Raw genomic sequence first — 12,435 nt, 5'->3', positions numbered from 1 at the left:
CATTGCAGCCTTAAACGTTTTAAAATGGGAAAAAAACAGCAATATACCATTTTAAAAGTGCAATGTGAAAGGGGTATAATTAAACCACTAGGTAGGTCTAGAAAAAGTCCTATCCTTCCCCCTTCTAAGAACTTTTTGGGTGCTGATTTAATTACAGTGTCAGAATCTGGTTCAGGTCTATTAACTATTTGGGTGTAGGGGGTGTGTTTGTTGCAGATGTTCCTTCTGGAAATCCCTCCTGCCCTGGTTTTGTTTCTTGTTCTGATTTCGTTTTTTTGCATGCTGGCAGAATAATGGCTATTCGACTGTTATTTAGATTAGTATTGTGCTCTCCTATGATTTATTGTGGCCAATCATGAATTATTTAAGAGAGTTGAACACTAATGTTTGGTTTCTTTGAATGGCGGTTTTGTTTTGTTATGTTGTTTGCCATCCATTCTTGGTCCGTCCCAATCCCCATACTAACATTAATCATTCATCTCAGAATGATAATTTTTTTTTAATTCAATTGGCTTAATTGGCATAATCTGACTTAATTTGTAAACGCCAACAATTAAGTTTGCTTTATTACTTTAGTTGATGATGTTTACTTAAAAGGGGAAAACCTATGGTATGGCGGTGACAGATAGGAGGTCATTATAAGCAAAAATTGAAAATAAATAAGACGATTGGCTGGTATATGTTGCTACCTGTAAGAACTAGGTAACAAAGGCTATATTTTTTTTTAAATGGGTGAGTGAGTGAGTGATATAAAGTCTTTGCGGGTCATAAAACAACTTGAGAAGTATTCGTGAAGATAGGGCAGACATTTTTCAAGCCCAGTCTGTAACATGACAGGTAGGAGCTGATTGGCTGGTTGTTTATCACTTTGTGAAGCTTAGCGCATCTGGCCCTAAGTAAATCATTATCAAGGCGCAGAGTAAAAATGCAAACAAGTGAATCCTATTTCACACCAAAGGGGAATAAGCGGTACGCGGTGGTATGGTGACAGTTGTCTACTCATGTTCTTAACGCATTATTTTAATCGAAAACCCTGTCACCTCTTCACAAAGAGGGTCTTTCGGAATTTGGACATTTCCTGTGCCCAAACTTTGGGAAGTTTCATCTAGGCAACCAATTTGTTTAAATTATATTCCGAAAAGTTGTTAGGATATACTCAACTATAAGCAGTACCATTTCCACACAGTACCATTTCCACAAGGGGGAGATGTACCAAACGTTGGAGAGAAATAAATTGCCAACCAGTTTTTAACTGCCAATTTTCAAACACAGCCTGTTAAAAGATTATTGGTTGGAACGTTATCTTTCTCTTATTCTCTCTCTTCAAATTCCATACATCTCCCCCACAATAAATAAATAAATCACTAAACAGCAATACCATAAATAAAATAGTTTTTATCGCATCCTAAAAACATTACAGAGAGGACACTGAACTGTAATACGTTATACACTTTGTTTATTATTTTTCTACATAGGCAGTATGACTATAAGGAGGTATTATTAACTTTTTAGTCACCTGCAGCACAGTTCACAAGCGATGTGTTTTTCCCTTAGAACAGTAAGATATAAAAGGAATCCTGCAGTGGAATCAGACATAATACCATGCTTTTACATTTCACATTCAAACAGTGTAATTGCCCCATTCCGAGCCGTAGTGCTGGAGATATTCTGTCCAGTTGTAAAGTTATTGCTGGCGTACGCAGTTCCAGTACCATTGTGTGTAATGGTGCGCAGCACTAAGAGAGAACCAAGTCAACAATAGCATAGGGATACAGGCTAGCCTTTGTTCTGTCCCATCTCGTCATATTCTCCATAGCAATACATATATCTTCTTGTAATAAAAACAAACCATCTGGTAGTGATGATACTGAACTTCAAAAACACTCAGATGACGGCTGATCTCGCATCATGAGAGACTACGGGTAAGATGCCAAGTGACATATCCTCCTTGCTCGCCGTTGAAGGTCAGTATACTTACCGGATTTTAAATATTGAAAATTGATATCCTTCCAAAAAAAAAATAGAGGGGGGTAAAAACTCCGGACGGTGTTTTCTCCTCTTGATTTTATTTGTGCACGCTTTTCTGGTTGAGCGTTTGCTTACTCTTGTGGTTGGATCTGCAGTCATAACAATCATTTTCTTCATGAATATGTTAATCCTGAATACATAAAAAAAAAAAAAAAAAGGCTCAAATTAGCATGGAGATTCCCACAATGCAGTGCGGGCGGCTCCATTTAACTAATTCGTAGAAACGTACTGTGGTACTTTCGTGACACTTTATTTCACACGTCGTCGAATGAGCCCATTAGGTGTCCAATTATAAAGGTTTGTAATACGCCTCCTGGGTTTATGCAGATTTAATTTTTTTTTTTTACATCCATCTTTAAGAACAGGCTGAGAATCTCGGGTTTCTTGCCAATCCTACCGTGATTACTTTAACCCTTTGTGCGAGACAGCGGTCTCAGGTGCACAGACACCCAGCACCTAAAAGGTTGCGTTACCTTTTTTTTTTTAGCCCACTGTTCTCTATTTCTCGTCAACTAAATAATGAATACTGGCGACCCCACAAAATGAAACTGGTTAATGAGATTATTTCAGCCAAGACTCTCCGTCATCTAATGGTATAATTACGCGCATGTGAAATAATGGTCGCTTTTCCTTGTATAATTGACTGTGCATTTAAGCATATGTATGTGACGCGCGCTATTTAGTCCCTCCCACAGTTCTAGTGCGGCTTGTGTGCAGTAATCAGGCTGAGGATGATTATAACTGAGGAATTAGGAACCCTGCTCTGCTTATATCCCAGAAAATATTACAGTCATTATGCATACATACTCAATGCATGAACCTGTGCTTGTATCAGGACACAGTGACCACTGCACCTATTGTAGCGTAGCTTCAGAAAGCAGTTTGCTGATTGGCCACTGTCTGCAGCACATATACAGACTGGTTATAAAGGACTTGTCTAGGGAAAAGCTTAAGGTACTCCATTGTCTGGTGCACATGATGTGACTGCATTCCTTTTTGTCAAGGGGCCAGACAGCTGACTGTACAAGCTGAACAGATTCCCCTTTCTATCTTTCTGCTGCTTTTATTTATTTATTTTTCATTTTATTACCACCACCCCCCCCCCCCCTCCCTTTTTTTTTTTTTAATTTTTTTTTTAATTTGCATAGCTGTTACGAACGCTCATTAAAGCCAGAAAATAATGACAGGGGCGTAATTATCCTTTTGGAGTCTACGTTGACGTTTCGCTGATAAATTCATAATTAATTTTTTTTTAAGTACGGGGAAGAAATTGGTTAATGAGGTAAATTCATTTTTTTTTTAGAATGTATGTTTTTTTTCTATTTTTAGCTAAAAATAATTAATTTTAACGAAAGTGCTTTACGTGGGCTGGAAATCAAGGGGAAAGAGTGGTGAAATAATAAACAAACACACAAATGGATTGCAAAGGCTTCCTTTGGTCTGTTTAATGACTTCATATTTTTAATTTATATTTTCTTGAATACTTTTTTTTTTGTATTATAGACCAATGTAAGAGCGCAGTCTGGGCTCGCTGCCAAGGGCTGGTATTTCACAGCAGCGACTGCCTTACAGATAAGAGCTGTGAGAAGCAGGAGGTAGAGCCTTGCTACAGTACGTCTGCTATGGAGGCACAGCTGGGCTAGATTCGCCATGAAACAACAAGCAAAAGAGAACGAGTCTGACTGAGCATTCAGTAGCCAGAAAAGCTAGCAGCCAATCCGGCCAAGCCGCACTGTTCGAAACCCAGCTTCTCATCTCAGCCAATCAGTGACATCATTGGTGAGAAACTCATTTACATCATGCAGTCATAAACCTTGTTTAACAATTTTTTTTTTTTTTGTGTGGGATTAGGTGCCTACATTAATTATTCTGCCAGCATAATTTGAAACGCTATGCAAAGCAGCTGGCAGCGTTCCAACCATTGTGTGAGCATGTGCCGTTTCTCATTGTAACTAGGACAATTATTCCATTTTAACCCCGGCAGATGAAATGTTAACCGTTTCCTGTGACTGCACACATTGGTGCAGATCAAACGCTATTTATTTATTTATTTTACGGTCTTTGCACCTAGATTAGGATGCGCAGGAAACGAACGCAGATTTGCTTTCAAGATTGACGTCTTCCGCAATGGCCGTAAAAATACATTCATTCCAAACATGATGATCTTTTTGGCAATGCCATAAAGTACTGAAGTCAAAACCCGATTAACGAATGGGGGGAGGAGGGGTTGTTTATTATTTTTAATAAGCGTAAAGAGTTGTTCCCCCCCCCCCCAGGTGATTGTAATCCCTGCTCCCAACATAAAATGCTCTATTTGCATCTTTTCAGATAGAAATTCATGATGAACTGGTAAGAAATGAGCCGCAGGGAAAATACCAGCGTTCTCATAAGGAAATACTTGCATGCAGTGAAAATGATATGATAGCGTTAGCAATCCCGCTCAATGAAATAAATAATAAAAATATATATATTCTTTATAAATCCATTACCTTCCGGTAGCTAAACACAGAGGAAAACATCTTGTCCTTTTAAGATATGACTCATGTAAGATTATGCATTGTTTTTGCACTTTCACCTTTAACATACATACATACATACATACATACATACATACATACTTACTGTGTTTTATTCTGTGAATAATAATATACATTTTTTATTACTGGCAATAATATAATAATAATTTGCAATAATATAATAATTGGCAGCGGTTATAACAAAGAACCAATACTACACAAATGTTTTATTTAAAAATAAAAAAAAAGGAACTGTCCAAGGCCTTTCATCAAATTGCTCCACAATGCCGGCCAGTCCCTTACAAAGAAAGACAGAATAAAATGATATAAGAATCGCCATAGGACAAGCATTACGGTTACGTTTTTTTTTATTATTATTATTTCTAAAATTGCTAAGGGAAATCAAACATTTAAATAAGTTGAGGGAACCCTATCCAGAAACCGTGAATTGAAAACGAGCCTTGAGAAACGTCTCTATCAGCCAATGAGAAATGAGATGGGAATAATCAGGCGTGCAGTCACTTTGAAAGGAATACAGAGGAGGCGAACGGTAAACTGTGGTTCTTTCCAAGCACGTTGCATTCCATCATCCCAACATCAGTATTCAGTGTGCGGCTGACTTGCATCAGCCGCTCTCTCCCCTACTGCAGATCCTGTAATTTGAATCATGCGTAATAATATATTATCTTATTGGGGGCCTCACTCTGTAGAAGAGTGGTTTTATACATTTTGCTGTAAGAGGAGTACTGGCTTGGTGCCAAGGCTTGGCCATTATTCACCCAGGCAATCAAGGCAGCCTTCCTTAAGGAATAACATCTGCACTGGTGCCTGTGCCAAAAAAAATCTTCCCCATGTTATAAATTAGAGTTTCTTGGAAATAAGGACGCTTAAAAAACTGTGTTGGATTTAGGAGAGAGAAGTTGCTTTTTTTTTTCTGTTGGGATCCACTTTCAGATTTCTTCTTTCCGTGTTTTTGCATGCGTGCCATGTGCTCAGATTCTCAGTGTAAACCCTCTGTGGCAGCGGGAGACTAACGAAGGGTGGGGGGGCTCTGGCAAGAGTTGGGATCACTGGCTATTTAGCAGCAAAGCCGCCCAGACTCAGGAGTATATCCAAGTTTTCCCGTTCACATGCATTTTTCAGTTGACGTGGGGAGATCAGAGCGTTGTTGAATCTGTTTAGCCATTAGCGTTGTATCACCTGCCTGGAATTGTGAGATTAGCGTTGCTGTGTACTGCAGAGGTCGCTTATGTCATGGAAATTGTTAGTGATTGGGATTTATATTCAGTTCCTGGTTCATGTGGAGCTTTAAGGATTTATGATTGTAAATGTTTTAGTACCGTGCAAAAAAAAAAAAAATAGATTCAAAGTCAGTTGCCCTCTTCAATTGAAAATCCTGTAATGTGTACATTAGTATAATGCACAAGTGGTGTTAAAATGTTATTACTTACGCTAAGTGTCTGCGGAAGCTGTGAATTCTAATGTCATTGCCTATAATCTGTGAATTCTAATGTAGGGATGGCCATCGACCATCGATGATTCGAAATCATTGATGGTTTATTGTCGATGTAGAATAGTTTTGCCATTGATGGGGGAAAATCAGATGGTTTTCCTCCATCGATCTCATGCATAAACAAATAGACCATAGCTCCACCCCCGGCACCCGTGAAACCCCACCACCATATTTTTATTGGCACACAGGCCAATCATTCATAGAAAATGAATGACCATCGATATGAAAAAACATTCATGGTCATCCATTGCATAATGTGCAACTATAGATGGCCAGTTGCACTACCATCTATGGCATGGGTCCTCAAACTGCGGCCCTCCAGATGTTGTGAAACTACAAATCCCAGCATGCCTTGCCACAGTTTTAACACTCCCTTATAGCAAAACTGGCAAGGCATGCTGGGATTTGTAGTTTCACAACATCTGGAGGGTCGCAGTTTGAGGACCCATGATCTATGGCAATGAAAACCATGGCCATCCCGATTTTAATGATGGCATTTCAACTTAGTTGCCTTATGCATGCACATAGTCACTTAAGCGCATGCACAAACCCCCGGAGGGAACATGATGGGCAGACAGGGGGCGGTTGCAGTGGGCGTGCCCACAAAAACATTGGGTGCACCCATAGAAATGCTGGGCAAAATGCATCAAATCTTGGAAAAAGTGGAGAGAGATAGACACCTCCTGTTAAACCTCCTGGTATTGTACTTCATATTTATCCACTTTATGTCTTTCCAAAGCTTGTTACATCTCCCCCTATGGCCCTTATTCAGATCTGATTGCAGTACAAATTTGTTTGGAAAATGGGCAAAACCATGTACACTGCAGGTGGGGCAGATGTAACATTGTCAGAGAGAGTTCAATTTGGGTGGGGTGTGTTGAAACTGAAATCTAAATTGCAGTGCAAAAATAATGCAGTCAGTATTTACCCTGCACAGAAACAAAATAACTCACACAAATCTAACTCTCTCTGAACATGTTACATCTGCCCTACCTGTAGTGCAGCATGGTTTTGCCCATTTCCCAAAAAAAATTGTAATGCGATCAGATCTGAATAAAGGCCAATATGTGACGCGGGATGGGGGGCATTAAGAGAGAAGGGGGCAGCCCCATCACTGTAGACTCTGGCTTTTTGTCAGAGTCTAATGCGCATGCGTATGTCTCCAGGAAAATGGCACCTGCACCTCATTTTTGAGACCCATCTACTGTGCATGCGTGAGTCACCAAGAAAATGGCCACCACACCAAAGGGGTGTCATTATAATTATTATATGGGTGCACCCATTCTAGACCAATCTATGCCAATAGTGTGAAAATACACATATGTCCTTACTCTTAGATTTTTAATAGTCAAGTGTTCATTACAGAATGTTTATTGCACAGATAGACACATTGGTCCTTGTGATGTACAGTGATGGTGTCCAATTCATTAGGCCCACTACAAGGTATGACTCAGCTATATACGGTCATTTAGTGCACCCCACAAAAGAGAACACGCACCCCAATGTCACATCTTACATACTCTAAAGCAGGCGTGTCCAATCAGTGGCTCTCTAGCTGTTGTGAAACTAAATATCCCAGCATGCCCTGCAGCACTTTTAGCATTCCCTAATATTAATACTGTTGCACAGCATGCTGGGTCTTGTAGTTTCAAAGCAGCTGAAGAGGCGCAGGTTGGCCAGGCTTGCTCTAGAGTAAACATGAACAGAGCCATATAGGTGCATATCACACCAACCTAGTAAGGGCCAATATAATTGATTAAGGATGTGTTTTTGTCCAGTTGTATGTTGAGTCTATTTTACCCTACGTGTGATATAAGATCATTGACAGCAGAGAAGCAGCCTAAGATGTTGGCGGCTGTCAGTCGGCAGTAATATCCATTCTGTACAGTCATTATTAATTCATGTTCTAGCACATTCTGCAGCATAGGAAGCGCTGTCTCTGTAGCCACATCTCTCAGCTTGTCCTCAGTTGCTCTGTCCGTCGCTGTATTCCTGTAATTGTAAATTAAGCCCAATATGTGTTTCATGTAAAAATGATTTACTGTGTCCAAAATACGTAATCATTGCCATCGATTGTGTTCTGATTACTGCAGGTGGCCTGGTAGTGATTACAGGGGAATCCATTGTTATACAGAAAATTCTACCCAAGTCTTTTTGGCGCTGGGAGTTTTACATGACTTTTCTCAGTCCTCGTAGTGAATGACTTCGGGCCCTGCCCCAATGGTCGGCATTTCTGCGTATGTGCAAACCCAGACTGTGAATGGCCGCACTGAGTTGCTCACTCGCCTGTCTGTTCGCAGAGGGAGGGCCATGGGAACGCCAAGCGCTCAACTTGTCAGGGGCAGGTGGCTGTTGTCACATGATGTCAGCCACCCATGCCGTCTTCAGTCTAGACTCACTTTTATTTGCAAAGGCAGGAGAAATCATTCGATGGTTGGCGACCATCGAATGATTTCTCCTACAGTGGCGGCATGCGAGGGGATGCGTCTTTGTTACACATCCCTCCGCAGGATTGCAAGGGGAAACAGCGGTGGTGGGTATTTGGTGGGGCGGCGTCACAAGCGCTTGGAAAGCTGCAAGCTTCGCATTGATAACTGTATTGGTGTTGCCGTGGGAGAATTGCATACCGTATAAACACTGACCGATATTGCATGTGCAGATGTAAAACATCGGTCCCCGTGCGAACGCATGGGGAACCGATGGAATTAGTATAATGTCCAATATCATCAATGATTCCCGCTGAATTCCCAGGCAAATTCCCAGGCTCAATTTTTTATATATCGTTAACAACTGAATGTACGTACCCGATGACGACACTGAACAATATTGTCAACGATACCCACTGGCCAACTCCCAGGCCAATGATATAGTGCATATTCCAGTTTAAAACCCTTTTCATTTTATTAAAGGGCAGCATGGAAAGTGTAATGATTAGCATTACTGCTGGACAACACTATAACCATGGATTCAATTCCCATCATGACTAACTATATGGCGTTTTTATAGTGCTTGCATGGGTTTCCTCCGGGTGCTCCGGTTTTCTCCCACAAACCAAAAATATACTGGTAGGTTAATTGGCTCATAACAAAAAGATGAACCCTAGCGAATACTTACCACTGCGAGTCTGTGGCTGCTTCCTTGCTGCTTTTGCCCCCATCGGGCGCTTGGGGGCCTTCGTCACGTTCGGGCACTTGGGTGTTCAGGAGCTCGGTCAATCGGGCACCTGGGTGATTGGCGGGGGAGTGGCCATTCAAGTGGTGTTGCCAGATGTTGCAGCACTGGCACAGACCTAGGAATCAGAGGCTTTAACGGAACTTTTCCGTGGTCCCCAGCCCCAGCAGTGCAGCTCAGCCCAGAAAATTTCAAGGAAGGGGTTAATGCTGATAAACCTCACTTAAATTTTGTAATGCTAACCCCTCTTTTTGGTTTAGTAATTTTTTTTTATAATTTCATGTCTTTTTTTTGTCATAACCATTCTTTCTCTCTATTCCATCACTTATCTCGTTCTTTCTCTTTTCACTATTGTTCAGTATATATATGTTCTTTAACTTACTGGGCAAATGGAGATATTGGACCATTAATTAATTAATTAATTAATTAATTAAAATCTCAATTTGAATTACACTGACATTGAGGAGTCCATTTACCAAATATACTGCCCTAATTATGTTTTAATTATGTAATGTTCAGGTGGGTTTATTAAAGCCTCCCATTTTATGCATTGATAAATAAGGGGGTATTCAATTGGAGCATTTTTCGACCACAAAAAATGGTAGTGTTTCTTTTTGTGCAGTTTTTTTTTATTGGGTTATTCAATTATCCCCTGCATTTTCCACCTGCCCGGCTTTTCCTGCTAATAGTGGATTTTGTTTTGCCTGCGTGTTTTGGCAAAGCGAAATCCCCAATAAGTGGCGGCTTTGGGACTGGGCTAATTGAATACTGTACATGTGACACACAGAGAAGTACTGTTTAATTTTCTTCATGTTTTAAGATTATGTATATTTGCTATCATTATTTATGTATATATTATATCCGTCACCTGATTTGCTGTATACCTAGTGGTCAACACCATCTAGTTACTGCTGTCACCGGCTATCCAGGAGTGCCACCCTATGCAACATTGTATATATTATATAAAATATAATTTTTTATATAATTATAATAAAATATAATTTTCCAAATACAATTTTCCATGGCAATCTACTGTATTTCTTTCAGAGACATGTGGTATTTAATGCTAGTGCCGCCATCAATATTAATATTTGTTGGTTTGAATCTGAGAAAGTGGTTTCCTCTGCTGATTAGCTGCTCTGATTATTATTACAGTATTCCTAGTGTATTATAATTGTTTCAGTAATTAGTGACTGGTGAAATTAAAAAAGTATTCTGAATTTGAGTAATTGTAATACCTCTCCCCCTTTATTTTAATATGGTAACCTCCTCCTCAGTTTTGTTATGGAAAAACAGCTTACTAATGGTAAATCCCTCTCCAGTTTGCTAATGGTAAATCCCTCTCCAGCTCACCATTGGTAATCCCCCTCCAGCTTACTAATGGTAAACCCCTCTCCAGTTTGCTAATGGTAAATCCCTCTCCAGCTCACCATTGGTAGCCCCCCTCCAGCTTACTAATGTTAAACTCCTCTATGGCTTACTAATAGTAAACCCCTCTCCAAATTACTAATGGCAAACCCCTCTCCAGCTTGCTAATAGTAATATCCCCTCCAGTTTACTAATGGTACAACCCTCTCCAAATTACTTATAGTAAACCCCTCTCCAGTTTACTAATGGCAAATCTCACTCCAGCTTACAATATTAAACCTCTTCAGCTTATTGATGCTACAGTACATTTCAATAATTTAGTCATAATAAATAACTTCCCAATACACTAATGGTAGAACCCACTCCAGTATCATGATTGTAAACCCTTCTATAGTTTAATACTGATAAACCCCTCTCCAGTTTGGTCATTGTAAGCCCCTGTCCAGTTTGGAAAATTGTAAGCCCCTGTCCAGTTTGGTAATTGTAAGCCCCTGTCCAGTTTTGTAATTGTAAGCCCCTGTCCAGTTTGGTAATTTAGAAGTACCACTCCAATTTGGTAATGGTTAAGTCCCTGTCCAGTTTAGTAATGGATTCTCCCTCTCCAGTTTGGCCAGAAGCTCCTCTCCAGTTTGGTAATGGTAGCCCCCTCTCCAGGTTGATAATATATGTCCCACTCCAGTCTGGTAATGGTAACTCCCTCTCCAGTTTGGTAATATATAAGTACCACTCCAACTTGGTAATGGTTAAGTCCCTGTACAGTTTAGTAATGGATTCTCCCTCTCAAGTTTGGTGATATAGTATATAAGCCCCTCGCCAGTTTAGTAATGGTACCAGTCTGGTAATGGTAACCCCCACTCCAGTCTGTTAATAGTAACCCCCTCTCCAGTTTAGTAATGGTAACTCCCTCTCCAGTTTGGTAATATATAAGCCCCTCACCAGTTTAGAAATTGTACATCCCTCTCCAGTTTGGTAATGGTCCAGACCTCTCTACAATTTGGTAATGTAATAACTCCACTTAGTTTTGGCTATGGTAAATCCCAATCCAGTTTAATCTTTTTTTCGGGCAACCAAATACGATAGCCTGATAAACAAAAAGAAATGTCCCAAAAAAATAAGAACCATGCCCGTTTTTTGCTCCTGATGTTTCTTGGCACCTAACTGAATACACCCCAAAGTAGAGAACTTGCACAGCTTATGTTGCTATGGGCAACTTATTCTCTCTGAATTTTTCACCCCTGAATTACCGTAATTCACTTTTTGTATTGTCATGGTCAAACACTTGCCAAAATAGTCATTAGGTTATATTACACAGAGAGGACTATATAATGACCTGGGGGAAACCCGAGTGCTGTTCGCACCCCTTGTGATTCCACTGCTATTGCAAGTGGATGTGTCCCACTCAGAGGTGTGTCATAAAATTGACTTGGGTCCAACTGTAAATGGACATGCTCATTTTTTCTCCTCTAAAGTTTATTTTATCATTCTGTGTAAAGGAAATGTGCCATATTTCCTTTCTGCAATACTATTATTGGGTGATTTTAGGGAGTCTTTGTGTTTTAATTATGAGATGACGTGTGATGAGCAAGTATGCTAAATAATAGAAGTGTTTGGATACTGTAGATATGTGTTGTGCTAGAACTCTTAGGGAATGACATCACTTGCAAAGGTGGGAGGGGTCAAATGCAGACCAACTGTCATCAAATTACAACATGATGACATAATTTCTTTCACTCTTCAACTTTAATATATATATATATATATATATATATATATATATATATATATATATATAGGGACAAAGGGTCATGGGATATGACCAGGCCGGCACTCAGGAGACTC

The 12,435-nt window shown here is 40.0% G+C and overlaps 2 long non-coding RNA genes across 2 annotated transcripts in view; one reads left to right on the top strand and one right to left on the bottom strand.

The window, feature by feature from the left end:
- Positions 1–1,439: 1,439 nt before the first annotated feature.
- LOC146058712 (uncharacterized) lies at positions 1,440–2,797 on the bottom strand. Its single transcript, XR_014469911.1, has 2 exons — positions 2,258–2,797; positions 1,440–2,158 (listed from the first exon to the last, which is right to left on the bottom strand). It is a non-coding gene; the product is annotated as an uncharacterized LOC146058712 (long non-coding RNA).
- A 376-nt stretch (positions 2,798–3,173) lies between these two features.
- LOC146059563 (uncharacterized) overlaps positions 3,174–12,435 on the top strand; it is a 389,618-nt gene continuing 380,356 nt past the window's right edge. Inside the window, exons 1-2 of the long non-coding RNA XR_014470274.1 lie at positions 3,174–3,310; positions 3,532–3,807. This is a non-coding gene — a long non-coding RNA (uncharacterized LOC146059563). The remainder of the gene's footprint in view (positions 3,311–3,531; positions 3,808–12,435) is intronic.

The sequence above is a fragment of the Crinia signifera genome, chromosome 2 (genome assembly GCF_055691185.1).
Source record: "Crinia signifera chromosome 2, ASM5569118v1, whole genome shotgun sequence".
Classification (NCBI taxonomy): domain Eukaryota; kingdom Metazoa; phylum Chordata; class Amphibia; order Anura; family Myobatrachidae; genus Crinia; species Crinia signifera.
The sequence above is the reverse complement of the archived record's forward strand: the minus strand, read 5'-3'. Positions and strand labels throughout refer to the sequence as shown.